The sequence below is a fragment of the Magnolia sinica genome, chromosome 9 (genome assembly GCF_029962835.1).
Source record: "Magnolia sinica isolate HGM2019 chromosome 9, MsV1, whole genome shotgun sequence".
NCBI classification, from domain to species: domain Eukaryota; kingdom Viridiplantae; phylum Streptophyta; class Magnoliopsida; order Magnoliales; family Magnoliaceae; genus Magnolia; species Magnolia sinica.
Window position 1 is genome coordinate 16,854,810 of NC_080581.1, and position 15,665 is coordinate 16,870,474.

Consider the following 15,665-nt stretch of genomic DNA (forward strand, 5'->3'; position numbering starts at 1 on the left):
TCATATATACTCCCTTTCTTCAGTAGTTGAGGACTTCTTTCACCTCTATTTGAATAGTCCCATTGTTGGGAGTTTTCACACGAGGTTTCAAAGAAATTCCAAGCTTCGACATTACTTTTGGTCATGAATGACCCTCTACTGGTGGCGTCAACTATGCGACGGTTTTGGAGTGTCAGACCGTCATAGAAGTATTGAACCTATTGCCACTTTTCAAAACCATGGTGTGGACATTTAAGAAGTAAATCCTTCCATCTTTCCCAACATTCATGAAAGTGCTCACCCTCTTTTTATGTGAAATTCGTAATTTCTCTACGGAGAGCATTAGTTTTGTGAACTGGGAAGAACTTGTTTAAGAACTTCTTAGACAGTTGGTCCCATGTAGTGATAGACCCAACTCCTAGAGAATTCAACCATGCTTTCGCCTTATCCTTCAAAGAAAAAGGAAAAAGGCGCAAACGGATCGAATCGTCTGAAAAGTTTTGGAACTTAAAGGTGGAGCAAATGTCTAAGAATTCTTTCACATGATGATATGGATCCTCCTTATCTAAACCATAAAAGGAGGGCAACAATTGTATGACCCTAGGTTTAAGTTCAAAGTGTGCTGCCGTGGTGGCGGGCAACACTATACATGAAGGCGCATTGAATTGGACAGGAGCTGAATAATCTCTAAGAGCTTTAGTTCCATTCTCTTCCGCCATTTCAAATAGGATGTTTCTAAATCTTCTACGAAAGGTTCTTTCTATTTCAGGATCAAAAGGTGCTAGTTCTATGTTCAGAGATCTACGTCCTAGCATAAACTATGTTATTGCAATGTAAGAAAGAAAACTAAACTAAGATGCAACCTAAGAGAAATAAAAATAAAAATTATGAATTCCTAAAAACAAGAGAAAGCTATGTAAACGAGAACTGGAAGGAAGAACCCGGAAAAGTAGATGATGGATGTCTGAAGATTTGGGAGCTCCTTTTGAAGACAATCTTATTTAGCAGCTTCCTTCCTCAATTCCTGTAAACATAAAAAACAAAAATAAATTAAATTTCCTAAAATAATGCTAGAAAAATCCTAAGCAATGGTTAATTTCTAAAAAAGAAAGTTTCTAATCTTAAAAATAAAAAGCTAAGTTAGTTTCTAAAAAAGGAAAAAATTTCTAAAACTAGAAAATAGAAAGTTACTTGAAAGAAGAATCTAAATCTAAAATTAGAAAATAGAAAATTTCTAAAAAAGCAAGCCTAAAATTAGAAAATTTCTAAAAAATAAAACCCTAATTCTAAAAGTAGAAATTAGAAAAGGTAGAGAATTTAGAAAGAGATTACCAAATTAGAAGTTGACCCTACAAAACAGGAAATAGGTTAGTTTCTAAAAAAAAACTTTAACCTAATGTTAGTAAAATCCTAAGACTATGAATTATGATAAGAGAGAATCCTAAATCCAATTGGACCGAAACAGTCTCTAGCAAAACCAACCTGATTTAAATGATTTTAAACTCGCAAGTATACGAATCAGATGTAAATATGGTATGTATTACGAGATCGTTCTCACGAGGACTGGTTGTCACAATTTAAATCTACGATTCTTCTTAACTAATCTAACAAATAATTGAGCAAACTACTAACACAAATATACGGAAAATAATCGAGAATAATGAGGAAAATTTAATCAAGGAGAAGACTAGGACTTTCGAATCCACCCCTAATTATCCTAACCCTTGTTTTACCTATTGATTCACCCTATTCAGATTGATATAAATTAAATAATTCACAAACTATGTCCTTGGTTGGGCACACAGAATGTATAATCCCTTAAAGCATATGAATTGCATCTTTCGATCCATGGTCAGGCATGAAGAGATGTAGATTCCTGTTTCTTCTTCTATAGGAAACCTGTTCATGGTCAGACACAAGCACCTAGAATAATATTCCAAACAACATCCATAACTAGCTCTTTTCTTCTTTTTTTCTTCAAGTCTCTCTTCCTTGAATCTGATGTCTTCGCTCTCCTTCTTCTCTTGCTTTTTCTCTCTCCCTCTTTCTTCTCTTTCTTCTCTTTCTCTTCTCGGATCTCTCTCTGGATCTTTTTCCTGGCTCTCCTCCCCTTGTCTTCTTTATATTAGCCTTAGTTGGAATGGAGAAAATCGGGTTTGGAAAGCTGTCGTATGCATAGCTTTTCGCAGCAAACTTCTGTACCTACATAACTCCCTCATTCTTTGCACTTTATCCATAAAATCAACGTCTCTGGGACGTTTTTCTACATAATGATGGACGGATCGATCTTCCATCGATCAAAGATGAGTACTAGCTTGGGCGTAGTCGGACGCGAATAAGCATGTGATGCTCGGTGAGCCCCACATAAGCATTTTCGTGGAAATCCCATTCCCTCATTATTTTGGGAAATCCAATTCGTCCATTGGATGCAGAGAAGAAATACAATAAAATCAATTTTAATGAGATGAGTAGAAAACACTATGGGCACAAAATATAAACATGGTTTTGTAGCTCTTGAAATTCTACACGATGGATGGGCTCATTGTCGTTTGGGCGATGTATGACAACCAATTTTCGGTCGAAGGTTTCGGTGCATGGGCTAGTGCACATGTGCACTATGTACACACACTATACATATGGGGTCCACTGATGGTTTAGAAATCCAATCCATCCATTTCTTTCATCTTCTATAAGACCAATTTTGAGGCATATCCAGATCGTAGGTGGGCCTAAAATTGGAGATTAATAGGTGATCTGTCCATTGGCCCACTTCTCGAGATATCCAATGGTTGAAATTTGATATGTTTATTTAGGGCCTCAGGCCATGTATGAAGTTTCGAGGATGGTGGAAACCATGTGATCTTGCATTATGGATTTTTGGGCCTTTTTAACGTGAATGGCTTGATTTCCTCGGATCTCTGGCATGTAAATTCTTCGATCTTGGTTCTGGAGTGCGTCCCTTGCTCGGGTGACTGGAGTGTCAAATCCACGCTTGTAGTAGTCTTTTTCCATCAATGCTCCTGTCAAAATAAAAATATAATTAAAATACTCGTTAAGCATTATCATATACATAAAATCAGGTAATAATTAGGGTTTGATATGCAATATTCGACCCTCAAAAATTGGTCCTAAGCAAAACATGCGAAAAATAATTTGAGAATTACATGAACTTCAGTAAGTGGAGCGGCACGACTATTTTAGATTCCATGTCTTTATGTATGTGGCAGAATTCTAAGATTCATGGCATGAAGGTAATTTTCTTGTTTGAATCAAGTCTCACAAAACTTCATTTAGATTTTAAAATATTAATCCATTAATTAAAATATTCTAAACATTGAGTTGAGTTTTTGGTTAGTGCACAACCTACATTCTGCAATTTAGTCATCATTTGTTTCATTCATTGATGACTAATTAGAAAAAATGGGTTTACTGAAACGTAAATTACGATAGCCTTTTCATTCTACTAGTATGAATAAAGTAACGCAAGGAGGGGAATCAAGTCCTCACATAGGGGCAATGACCTATGGCGAAAACTTGTAGTTTAATGATTCAAATGACAGGATGAAGGGAATCGAATCTACACCTATAGGGAGCAAACCTATGGTGAAGATTATATGACTTACACTTTCTCTCAATTCTTAGTTATAGACCGAAGCTAAAAATTTCAGGCTAGTTCCTTTCAATCATTTAATGTTGAAACGGAACCTTAATATGCAACCGAGATGTGATATGTGAGATCATGACTCAATCAATGTTTAAAAGTTCTAATCATGGGTTAACAATTCAAACTTAACTATGAAATCTAATAGGCTGAATCCAAGAGTTATAAATTACCGACATTAGATTTACATATTTAAAATCACCCTTATTCTTCACAATCACTTCAAATACATAAGAAATCTAGAAAAATTTAAAATTTTTCACAATTTGTGCTCGAGACCAAAAAGAATTTCCAAGGAAAACCTACCCACTGACCTAAAATCTACATTGTCCTCAATGATAAAAGAAATAAACATGCAATGCACATGGGACAACGAAAATAAAGAGGAGTGATGGAAAGATATCAGTGTAAGAGCGGGTCAGCACAAATCACCTAGAAAAAACAAAAATAACATCACAAAAGAAGATCCTACCTATACCACTTTCAAGTGCTCTCGATTGCATTTAGCATATGCAACAAGCCTTTAAACCCACTAGGTTGCCCCTAGTGGACGAGTTGTAGTCTTGTGAGGGTTTGCAGTAATGTTAACATTGAACTAACTAGGAAAATAAAATGGAATGAAAAGATGGGTTGCCTCCCAGGAGCGCTAAGTTTAACGTCTTCAGCCAGACAAGAATGGACCTAATCAATCTTGATAACCTGGGTCCGCCAAATAAATTTCCTCAACATCTTTGTTCACCAAATCATCTCAATACGGTTTCAGCCGTTGACCATTTACTTTGAAGATATTCCCGTCTGTTAAATTTTGAATCTCAACTGCTCCATGAGGGAATATTTTTACTACTAGATAAGGACCATACCATCACGAACGTAGTTTTCTAGGAAAGAGGCGTAGCCTGGAATTGTACAATAATACTTTCTGGTTTGGATCAAATGTCTTACGAAGAATTGATTTGTCATGGAAGATTTGTCTGCTCTTTATAAATTTTTGCATTCTCATATGTCTCATTTCGAATTTCCTCTAACTCATTGAGTTGAAGTTTACGGTGTGATCTAGCCTTGTTTAAATCAAAATTAAAAGTTTTGATGGCCCAATAAGCATGATGTTCTAATTCCACAGGTAAGTGAAAGGCTTTCCCAAATACACGCCTATATGGAGACATTCCAATTGAGGTTTCCGTACGATATGCCCAAAGAGCATCATTCAAACGTTGCGACCAATCCTTACGATCGGGGCGAACCGTTTTCTCTAAAATTTATTTAATCTCCCGATTTGACACCTTAACTTGACCACTTGTTTGTGGATGATATGGCGTTGCAACTTTATGAGTGATGGAATATTTTTTCATTAAAGATTCAAACGGTTTGTTGCAAAAATGAGTACCCCCATCACTTATAATTGCTCGAGGAGTGCCAAAATGAGAAAAGATATTTTCTTTTAAGAAACGGACCGCAACTCTGTGATCATTCGTTTTACATGGCACTGCTTCAATCCACTTTGAGACATAGTCGACGGCTACAAGGATATACACATAACCAAATGACGAGGGAAATGGGCCCATGAAGTCAATACCCCAAACATCAAATATTTTAACAATGAGAATATTGGTAAGTGGCATCATGTTCCTGTGGAAAATATTACCCGTACGTTGGCATTTATCACATGTTGAACAAAAGGCATGGGTGTCTCGAAACAGTGTAGGCCAATAAAATCCACTTTGTAAGACTTTCGCAGCTGTTTTCTTTGAACCAAAATGACCACCACATGCATGATCATGACAAAAGGAGATTATACTATGAAACTCACTCTCAGGCACACATCTCCTAATAATATCAGGATAAATTTTGAATAAGTATGGGTCATCCCAAAAGAAATGTTTAACCTTAGTAAGAAATTTGGATTTATCTTGTTTAGTCCAATGAGAAGGAAGTTGACCTGTAAAAAGATACTTTACAATTTACTCATAAAAACTTAATTTATAAATATTTAGAAGTTGTTAATCAGTGAAAGACTCATTCATTTGCAAAGGATCAACTATGTACTCTAAGACAAGTCTAGACAAATGCTACCACATTTTCGGAACCCTTTTTATCCCGAATTTCAATATCGAATTCTTGTAGCAAGAGAATCCACCGAATCAATCGAGGTTTAGCGTCTTTTTAGAAAGAAGATATTTCAATGCTGCATGATCTGAGAACACTATAACCTTTGATCCTATGAGATACAACCTGAATTTGTCTAGAGCAAATACTACCGCTAACAATTCTTTTTCAGTGGTAGAGTAGTGTGCATCATTTAGAGTCCTACTAGCATAATAAATGACATGAGGCATTTTGTTCAATTTTTGTCCTAGGACGGCTCCAACAGCATAATTCGAAGCATCACACATAAGCTTAAAGGGTAAGGATGATTGGAGAAGAAGTCAGTAAATGCTTCAACTTATCAAAAGCTTGCCGACATTCATCATTAAGGACAAAAGCAACATCTTTAGCTAGTAAATTGCATAAGGGTCGAGAAATTTTGCTAAAATCCTTAATGAATCTCCTGTAGAATCCCACATGTCCTAAGAATGATCTAATTTTGGGTGGAGGAAGACTAGAAATTAAATCAATCTTGGCTTTATCAACTTCAATGCCTTTACTTGAAATAACATGCCCGAGTACAATCCCTTTTTGAACCATAAAATGACACATTTCCCAATTTAATACCAGGTTCGTTTTTTCACATCTTTCCAAGACAAGAGATAGATGGTATAAACATTCATCAAATGAAGATCCAAAATTTAAAAAATCGGCCATGAAAATCTTCAGGACACGCTCAACCATGTCTGAACAATGACTCATCATGCATCGTTGGAAGGTCGCGCATTACACAATCCAAATGGCATACGTCGATAGGCATATGTGCCAAAAGGACATGTAAATGTGGTTTTCTCTTGATCCTCGGGAGCAATGGGAATCTGATTATACTCGAAATAACCATCCAGGAAACAATAATAGCTGTGCCCTGCCAATCTCTCAAGCATCCGATCTATGAAAGGAAGAGGAAAGTGATCCTTCCTTGTGACCAGGTTTAGCTTACGGTAATCAATACAAACTCGCCAACCCATAGTCATGTGAGTTGGCACTAACTCATTATCCTCATTCTTTTTCACCGTAATCCTAGACTTTTTAGGAACAACTTGAACTGGACTGACCCATGTGCTATTCGAAATGGGGTAAATGATACCAACATCTAACAATTTTAGCACCTCAGCCCGAACGACCTCTTTCATGTTAGGGTTAAGCCTCTTTGCATTTCACGCGATGTTTTTGCATTTTCTTCAAGATGAATACGATGCATACACACCATGGGGCTTATTCCCTTTATGTTCGTTATTGTCCACCCAATAGCTGGCTTATGTTCTCTAAGAACATTAAGCAACTTATCCTCCTGTTCTTTATCAAGGTTAGCAACTATGATGACAGGCAGGGTTTTCAAAAGGTCCTAAAAATGCATACTTGAGAGTTTCGGATTGCTTAAGGTCGACTTTGGGTGGTTTCTCAATAGATGGGACCGATTTAGACTCCAGAAGGTGGAAGAGGTTCCACTCTAGCTTTCCATTTTGTTGTATTCATTTTGGATTAAAGTCAAGCAATGCATTGACTTCTTGATGGAACTTTCTATGTCAAAATCTACGTGACCCATGGATAGTATTTGCGGTCATCAAGAGCGTCATCGGAAGATTCAAGGAAAGAGTCGTGCACTAGACTCCAATCATGTTCACTTCAAATATATCATCCGAGTTTGACATTTGTTGTCCAGCATTGTGAAAACGTTGAGCTTGATCTTCATGTTCCAAAGGACAACTTCATAACTCCATTCTGCAATTTATGATTGCATTGGATGTGGCCAAGAATGGACGTCCTAAGATTATGGGAATTTTGGTGCTAGTGACAGGCTGAGTATCTAGAATGATAAAATCGGAAAATAAAAATGTATATTAACACATCCTCAACAACACCACGGGGCACCTTGATAGATCTAACCATTCAATCTGCTATTGTCTAACTCACTATTTGACTCAACTCGTATCGAATATGGTAACAAATTAACATTGGCCCCTAAATCAAGCAGTGCTTTTCTGAACCTTATGCTCTCCTATGACACAAGAATTGGTAGGAGCTCCTGGATCCCTAAATTTAGGAGGAGTGAACTGATTTGCTCTGCAAGGAAGACCTTCTTATGAACATTCATCTTACGCTTTTGAGTGCATAAATCTTGGTTCCTTGGAGCATTTGGAGCTTAGTGATCTAAGTTTTGGTGAAGATATTTGACTTTCTTAAACATGTCCAATATCCCATTAAAGTTGTTTCCTTTTTCGAAAAGTATAGGATGTCACGCCCCGAACTTCGAATCGGGCTCACAAAATTTCCGATCGCCGAATCCGGCACCGACAGCCTCCGTAGAAACCCATTCTCGGATCCCGGCACCTATTCACCAGGTTCCGATCCTGGGATACTACAAGGAGGATTTATAATCATCAGTCTGATTCATAATGAGCATAACAAAAGCATAACCCACAAACAATAACCACAAAAACACCACAAAATCCACTATGATCAAAAACTTTTTAATACAATGCGACAGGAAGGAAAAATACAATGTAATGAAAGAAATAAGACTCCAGAAGCTCGGTTGCACGCTCCAATACGGCGAGACTAAGGCTGCGACTGCGTCCTGGTGTCACCTGCACACATCAATCGTGCATAAGCTTATAGAAAGCTTAGAGGGTGGTGTAAGTGTGTGCGCAATATAAGCGTGCTCAAAATGCAAGGTCAGAGTAATGCGAAATCATGGTGATGAGTACATGAATGCAATCAGCCGTACCAAGGCTATGCGGTGCAAGATATGAATGTTATCAGCCATAACACGGCCATGCGATGCGAGATGCAACTCAAGCATGCCAATCCTCATCATATATCAGTACAGTTCTCATTCTGGATAATCACCGGGGTTTAATACACTCCAAATGGCACTGTCGCTCTCCTAACTGCACAGTCCAAGTGAGCGTAAGAAACCTCATTATTCACCTGGCCAATAGTCTGCCAATACCTATCCAGTACGTCGATAGTGGACCCATTCATGAGCTGGTTAAATTCATCCTAGTATTGTCCCCTACTCTCGGGTGAGTAAGGCCACACCCCTTTCCAACCGACCATGACACAGTGGGAGACGCGGCCTCCTGGTATTCAGCCCTTGTGTGCTCATATATCCACTCGGTCTCGACATTGGAGTCATCCTATGGTACTATTGGGTTTAGGGATTTTCACCCAGGGACATCTATGGTGCCCCGATGCTTAGTAATAATATTTTCGGTATCCGATCTTGCCATCCACGATGTGTCTGTGAAGGTCATAACCCTGATGTTGCTAGGGCATATAGTAGGCATGTCATACAAATGTGAAGTACATAAATCACACTACCAATCATTAGTTCTGCGTGTACCATGCACTTATATGGGGGCAACTCCGCCTATCAGGGCCCATAAACAGTTCGCCCGAAGGCATATGCTATGATCGGTCACTCCTCACGAGGCATACATATGATGCGTATGATCATGAATCATGGATCTATCTTAAACATATAGGGATGGGCTCTGCGAATCACAGAAATGGGCCTAGACAGCCTGCATGCTACTTAATGGGCCTTAAGGAGAGCGACAATGCGGACATTTAACCAACATTGTACTTGCAATGTGGACGTCAAACCAACATTGTTCCCAAGGCATGGTCCCGAACCATGATAGAATCACATTGTAATGGACTTTATATAAATCTTATGGAGCCTCGACCCAAGGGCCCAAATACACCAAATGGGCCTCAAACCATGGGCTCGAATATCTCAAGTGGGCCTTAGTGGGCAGGCCACAAATACATCAAGCTGGGCCTAAACACATGATTCTTATATGCTTCACAATGGGCCTCATAATATGGGCCCTATACAAATCAAGGTGGGCCTCAGAAATGGGCCTTAAATCATCTCTAAAATAGTTGGACAGTTGGATGAAACATATGCATCATGATGGAGCCCACACTAATGGAGGGTGTGGTTTACAATACTTACATAAGTGGGGCCCACCATAATGCTTATTTTCCACCCAGCATTAATCATGCTTTATTTAAGAAAATCAAGATTTTAGAGTTTTGTTAGAAATTTTAGATTTATTTAAGAATTATTGTATAATTGTAAAATTTTAAAATTTCAGGATTTTGTTGTAGTTTTCTGTGATTACTTATATAAGTTTGCTGAGAAAGGCCCAAAAACTTCTTAAAATAACTATATTTGATTTTGACTCTTAACCTGTAATATACTTTACCCATGTATTTTATCTTTAAATGGAGAGATGATCAATGTTTGGTAACACTTTTCATCCTTAGAACTAATAAAAAAATAAATGTCAAACGTTCAAAACTCAGGTAGGTCCCACCAAGTGATTTTATATGTTTTGGCATGTCTTCACATGATTTTAAATGGTGTGGCTCACATGAGTTGTATAAGTTTGATTTTTGGTATGGATGGATGGTCCGTGAGACCCATCAAATGCACGGTGTGGATGAAACGCATCAAGGTGGGCTGGCCACAGTGAGCGTGAACCCCCGCCGTCCCGTCAGTCACGCAGTGCGCTGCGCTATCGTCTTGGCGTGAAGATGTTTGTTTTTTTTTGAAAATTGTTTTTCTGTTTGCGGTTTTTCCCAGTGGGGCCCGCATCAGATAACCAGCCATTGGGCCCTGTGGCTCGATACAAACCCATAGAGTCCAATATTGGGCTTTTTCAAATGTACCAGGAGCATCCGGGAGTAAATCAAAGGTAGGAAACTTGTTTCTATGGTATGGCCCGCCAAGGAAGGGGATCAACTTTATTTTTCGGCTCAACGCCTAAAATGAGATGGGGAACAAAATGGACGGCTTGGATTTCATATATACATCAAGGTGGGGCCTGCATGAGTGGCCCACCACTCCCTCTTTAGGCTAGCTCGTTAGTATAGCCCATACCAGCCAACGTCCAGCGTCGGTATACATAAACACATTATTATGGTGGGTCCCACGTAGATGTGACCCACCAACATATATACATATAATATATACTATATATATATATAATACATATTATATTATATATTATATATATATATATTATATAAAATATAACTTATATATAAAAAAAAGATGTATTAGGCCCATCCAAATAGTGGATGGTGTGGATCATCACCTATAATAGAGTGGGCCACACCGTCTGATGTAGATGGACGAGGTAGATGTAGCACATATTGGTGGGATCCACACCATTACAAAGAGAGAGAAAGAGAGAGATAAAGGGAGATATACGGTGAGATAGAGGAACCCCGCCACTATGGGCCCTCTTGATAAAATCACATACATCCAAATGGGTCCCACCAACAAGTGGGCCCTAGAATTTAAAATAATGAAAAAAAATCACCCACCTTATCTTCCTTCTCCTTGCTCCCTTGGACTCCTTAGCTCCTTACCTTCACTTTTAATGGAGATTGATGAAAGATGAATGATTGAGATTGGAGATGAGAGGGTGGGCCACACTTGAAGTTGAGAGAGAGTGTTGGATGAGTGAAATTTCTCATGGGATTTGGAAAATTTGCTAGAGAATGAGAGGGAAAGATAGAAATAATGGGTGGAGGGATGGGTGGAGTGATGGTTGTAAGAAAGAAGTGATGAGGGGTATGGTTTAGTTTGAAATTGGTGGAGAAGAGGGATGGTTGAAGTTAAAAATGAGAAAAAGAGGAATGGTGAGGTGGAAAGATGGTGGACTTTTGGAAAAAGAGAGAATGGGTGAAGTACTTTGAGGTATGGTTGCATTTATGGTTAATTAGTGGGACTAATTGTGTAGAGATTCCCTCGAAATTCGCAACGCGCGGTGTTTCTTCGGAATAAACGCTGATCGGCATCTTCTTACCTGGGTATCGGTTCGGTGCGCAAGTCACGGCGTTGGAACCGCGGCGACGACGCGATCGCCAAGACATAAGTTTCGGATCGAGCCGACGTGCGCGGGACTGGCTTAGGATCGTGCGCGCAAATGCCGAATACGGTGCGAAGGTTGCCGAATTTGGCCGGAAGGACCGCGAAAGCTAATGAAATGGTACGGATTAGGACACGGGTCTTACGACTCTCCCTCCAAATAAAAATTTCATCCTCGAAATTTAAACAATCAACACAAGAAAACATAAATCATAATAGAAGAGGAAGCAAGGCATCGCCATATAAATACCAGAGACAACCTATAACATATAACATACAATCAATCATCAAAGAGATGAGGATAGAGCTCTCGAATCTCAGCCTCGCGCTCCCAAGATGCCTCATCCACAGAATGGTGACCCCACTGAACCTTCACCAAGGGAATGACCTTGGTTGAGGACTGCTCCTTCCGATCAAGGATACGAAGCCAACGTAAGAAGCGTCCTCACGAACCTCCAACGGCCGCCAGTCGATAATAGGAATGATGTTCGACCCACACTTCCTCAACATAGAGACATGAAAACGTTGTGGACGCCAGGACAACCGAGATGGTAAGGCAAGCCGATATGCCACGCGGCGCCAATGCGCTCGGTGATCTCGAAGGTCCTATGAATCTCGGGCAAGCTTGCCCTTAGCTCCAAATCTAACTATGCCCTTCATGGGCGAGACCTTGAGATACACATGGTCCCCTACATCAAACTCTAAGGGACGACGCCGCGATCACAACACTCTTCTCGGCTCAGCCGTGCGCATCCTCCGCCCGATAATATCAATAACCTTTGATGTCTCCTGCAGGACCTAGTAGACGCCGCTCTCCAACCTCGGTCCAACAACTCGGAGATCTGCACGGTCGCCATATAATGCCTCAAAAGGAGCCATGCTAGTGGTCAACTCAACCAATCGCAGATGCTCATCCCCTACCACCGAAGTCAATCACGCAGTTCGAAGCATATCCTCAAGGATCCGGTTGACCTTTCGGCCCGCCATCGGTGCGGATGATACGCGATGCATCGAGCCGCAAATCGCGTGCCATAGCTCTCAAAAGCTCCTCCAAACCGAGACGTGAATCTCGGATCTCGGTCAAACGATCGAGACTGAAACACCGTGCAGCCTCACAATCTCCTCAATGAATAACCTCGCAAGCCGGTCCAAAGGCCAAGTCGCACGAATTGCAAGAAAATGTGCCGACTTCGTCAGACGATCAACGATACCCGAGATGGCGTCATGACCGTGGCCGAGTCCTCGGCAAACCCATAATAAAATCAGAGATACGTGCTCCCACTTCCACATCGGACACTCAATGGCTGCAAAGACCAGGGGGTCTCCGATGATCGGCCTTGACACGCCGGCAAGTGTCACACTCGGCCACAAAACCGGCAATCCGGCGCTTCATCCCCGCCCAAAATACCGCCTCCTCATATCACGGTACATCTTCGTCGAGCCGGGATGGATGGAAAACCGCGATCGATGTGCCTCGATCATAAGATCTCGCGCAACTCGGGAATATCCGACACACAATCGGCCTCTAAAGCGAAGTCCACCATCGGCCAATCGCGCTAACTGGCCTCGACTCTCGGATGCCGCTCTCGCTCGGTAATCCTGCAACGACTCATCATCTGCCGAGCCTCGATCACCCTTGCGACAAGAGAGGGTTGAATCGACAGCTCAATAATTGAACGATAGAAGACCGCAGACCAAAATCAAAGTCGTACTCTGCTATATCCTCGAGCATCTTCCACTCTGAATCATCATATGCGCCACTAGGCCTCGTGGTCGACGGCTAAGGGCATCCGCTACCACATTCGCCTTACTCGGGTGGTACCGGAGGTCAAAATCATAATCCTTCAGAAGCTCCATCTGGCGTCTCTGTCTCATGTTCAGCTCGGATTGAGAAAATAGGTACTTCAAGCTCTTGTGGTCGGGAGAAGAGCTCGAACCTAACCCCATAGAGATAGTGTCTCCACACCTTGAGTCGAAGACGGCTGCACGCTCCAAATCGTGCGTGGGGTAGTTCACTCATGGACCTTGAAATGACGAGACGCAAATGCTACAGTCTACCTGCGTCAGGACAACACCCAATCCAATACGCGAAGCATCGGTAAATACCACGAATCCATCACTCCCAGAGGGAAGAGTGAGGACAGGAGCGGACGTCGGACGGTCCTTTAACTCCATAAATGCTCGCCACAGGCATCACTCCAAATAAACTCGCGCCCTTCCGAGTCAACCTAGTCGCGGTGTAATACGAGAGAAGCCCTCAATGAAGCCGATAATATCCCGCTAAACCAAGGAAAATGCGGATCTTGGGCCCCACTGACGCACCGCCTCAACCTTCGAGGGGTCCACTGCGACACCCTCCTCGTCACCACGTGACCGAGGAATCTCACCTCCTCCCGCGCCCGAACTCACACTTCTCCAGCTTCGCATATACCTGGTGGGCACGGAGGGTCGCAAAGCGATCTCCAGATGTCGCATATGGTCCTCACGGGTCCTCGAATATATCGAGAATGTCATCGATGAAGACCACAACAAACTCGATCGAGATATGGACGAAAGACCTCGCTCATCAATCGCATGAAGACCGCGGGTGCATTGGTCGGTCCAAAGGACATGACCCGAAACTCAAAATGACCATAACGCGTCCCGAAAGCGGCCTTTGGATGTCCTCCTCTCAGACCCGAACCTTGATAACTGGAACGCAGTCAATCTTCGAAAAGAACTGTGCACCGTGCTGATCAAATAAATCGCCTATCCTTGGGAGCGGGTACTTGTTCTTAATCGTGACCCGGTTGAGCTCGCGGTAATCTACGTAGAGCCTCAACGAGCCATCCTTCTTCCTGACGAAGAGTACCGCGCCCCAAGGTGAACTGCTCTGACGAATAAATCCCAACTCACGCAACTCGGCCAACTGACGCTGCAACTCACGCAACTCCATCGGTGCATACGATCGATGCAGGGCCTTCGAGATAGGCGCGACATCAGGCATAAGATCGATCTGGAACTCGATATGACGGCGAGGAGGCAATCCGAGAAACACTAAGACTAATCTAAGCTCTAACACAAAGTTAGGATTAGGTTAACTTACCCCAAAATGAACTCGGACGTCCGAATAACGATTCAAAGTGAAGGTTTCAAAGATGAAGAAGAACAAGAAAGAATCCAAGATGATTCACCAACTTATCTCTCTCACTTTCTCTCTCTTTCCACTCTCTTTCCAAGCTAGGGTTAGAGAAAATTCGTATGGAAAAGAGGGCTAGGGTTTAAGGACTATAAATAGGCCTCAAATTGATGGAAATAACCCCAAGGTCAAGGTATACTTAAAGTATAACCAAAACCTACCTCTTACGATCCAACGAAGCACTTCTGGTGGGCCTATAACCACGAAAGGTCGGACTTAAGCTCATTGACCATGGATCTAGGTCGGGCTGAGTTTTAACAGATCAATCATGGCGGACCACACTCAATTCAACGGTCACGGAATCTCGATCAGGTCCACAAGCACAAGGATATGCCTGGGCCACCTTCCCTGATCAGAGGGTGGAATTGGGTCAGAATCCAACGGTCAGATAGCTTAAAATCGTCACGCAAGCGACACGACTCAGATTTCATAAAAACTTATTAAATTCCAACCGTTCTCACACTCTTCACTCCGAACTCAATCAAATCGACCCAGAACATCATATGGACTTGATTTTCTAGGTGATGGTCAAGCCCAACTCGATGACCGCAACAGCCTAAGATCATCGCTATTGGACTTCCGACGCGCGGTCTAGGTCTGATCCAGAACTTTCAAAAATTCCCCAGAACAACTGGATTTAGCGATGGATCCCAGATTTCAGAGTAACATAGTGCTAACTAATCTACAAGCTTTGAGCCATGCAGATACAATTTAAAGTGATTGATGCGAATTTCACAAGCAATCGAGTATAGCGCCAATTACCCCAAAAACAACTACTTAAGGAAAGATTAGCACAAAATTTCCAAGGTCGTTAC

The 15,665-nt window shown here is 41.5% G+C and overlaps 1 non-coding gene across 1 annotated transcript; it reads left to right on the forward strand.

Annotated features, from left to right (window-relative positions):
• The first annotated feature begins 213 nt into the window (after nucleotides 1-213).
• LOC131257082 (small nucleolar RNA R71) lies at nucleotides 214-320 on the forward strand. Its single transcript, XR_009177102.1, has one exon. It is a non-coding gene; the product is annotated as a small nucleolar RNA R71 (small nucleolar RNA).
• The last annotated feature ends 15,345 nt before the right edge of the window (nucleotides 321-15,665 follow it).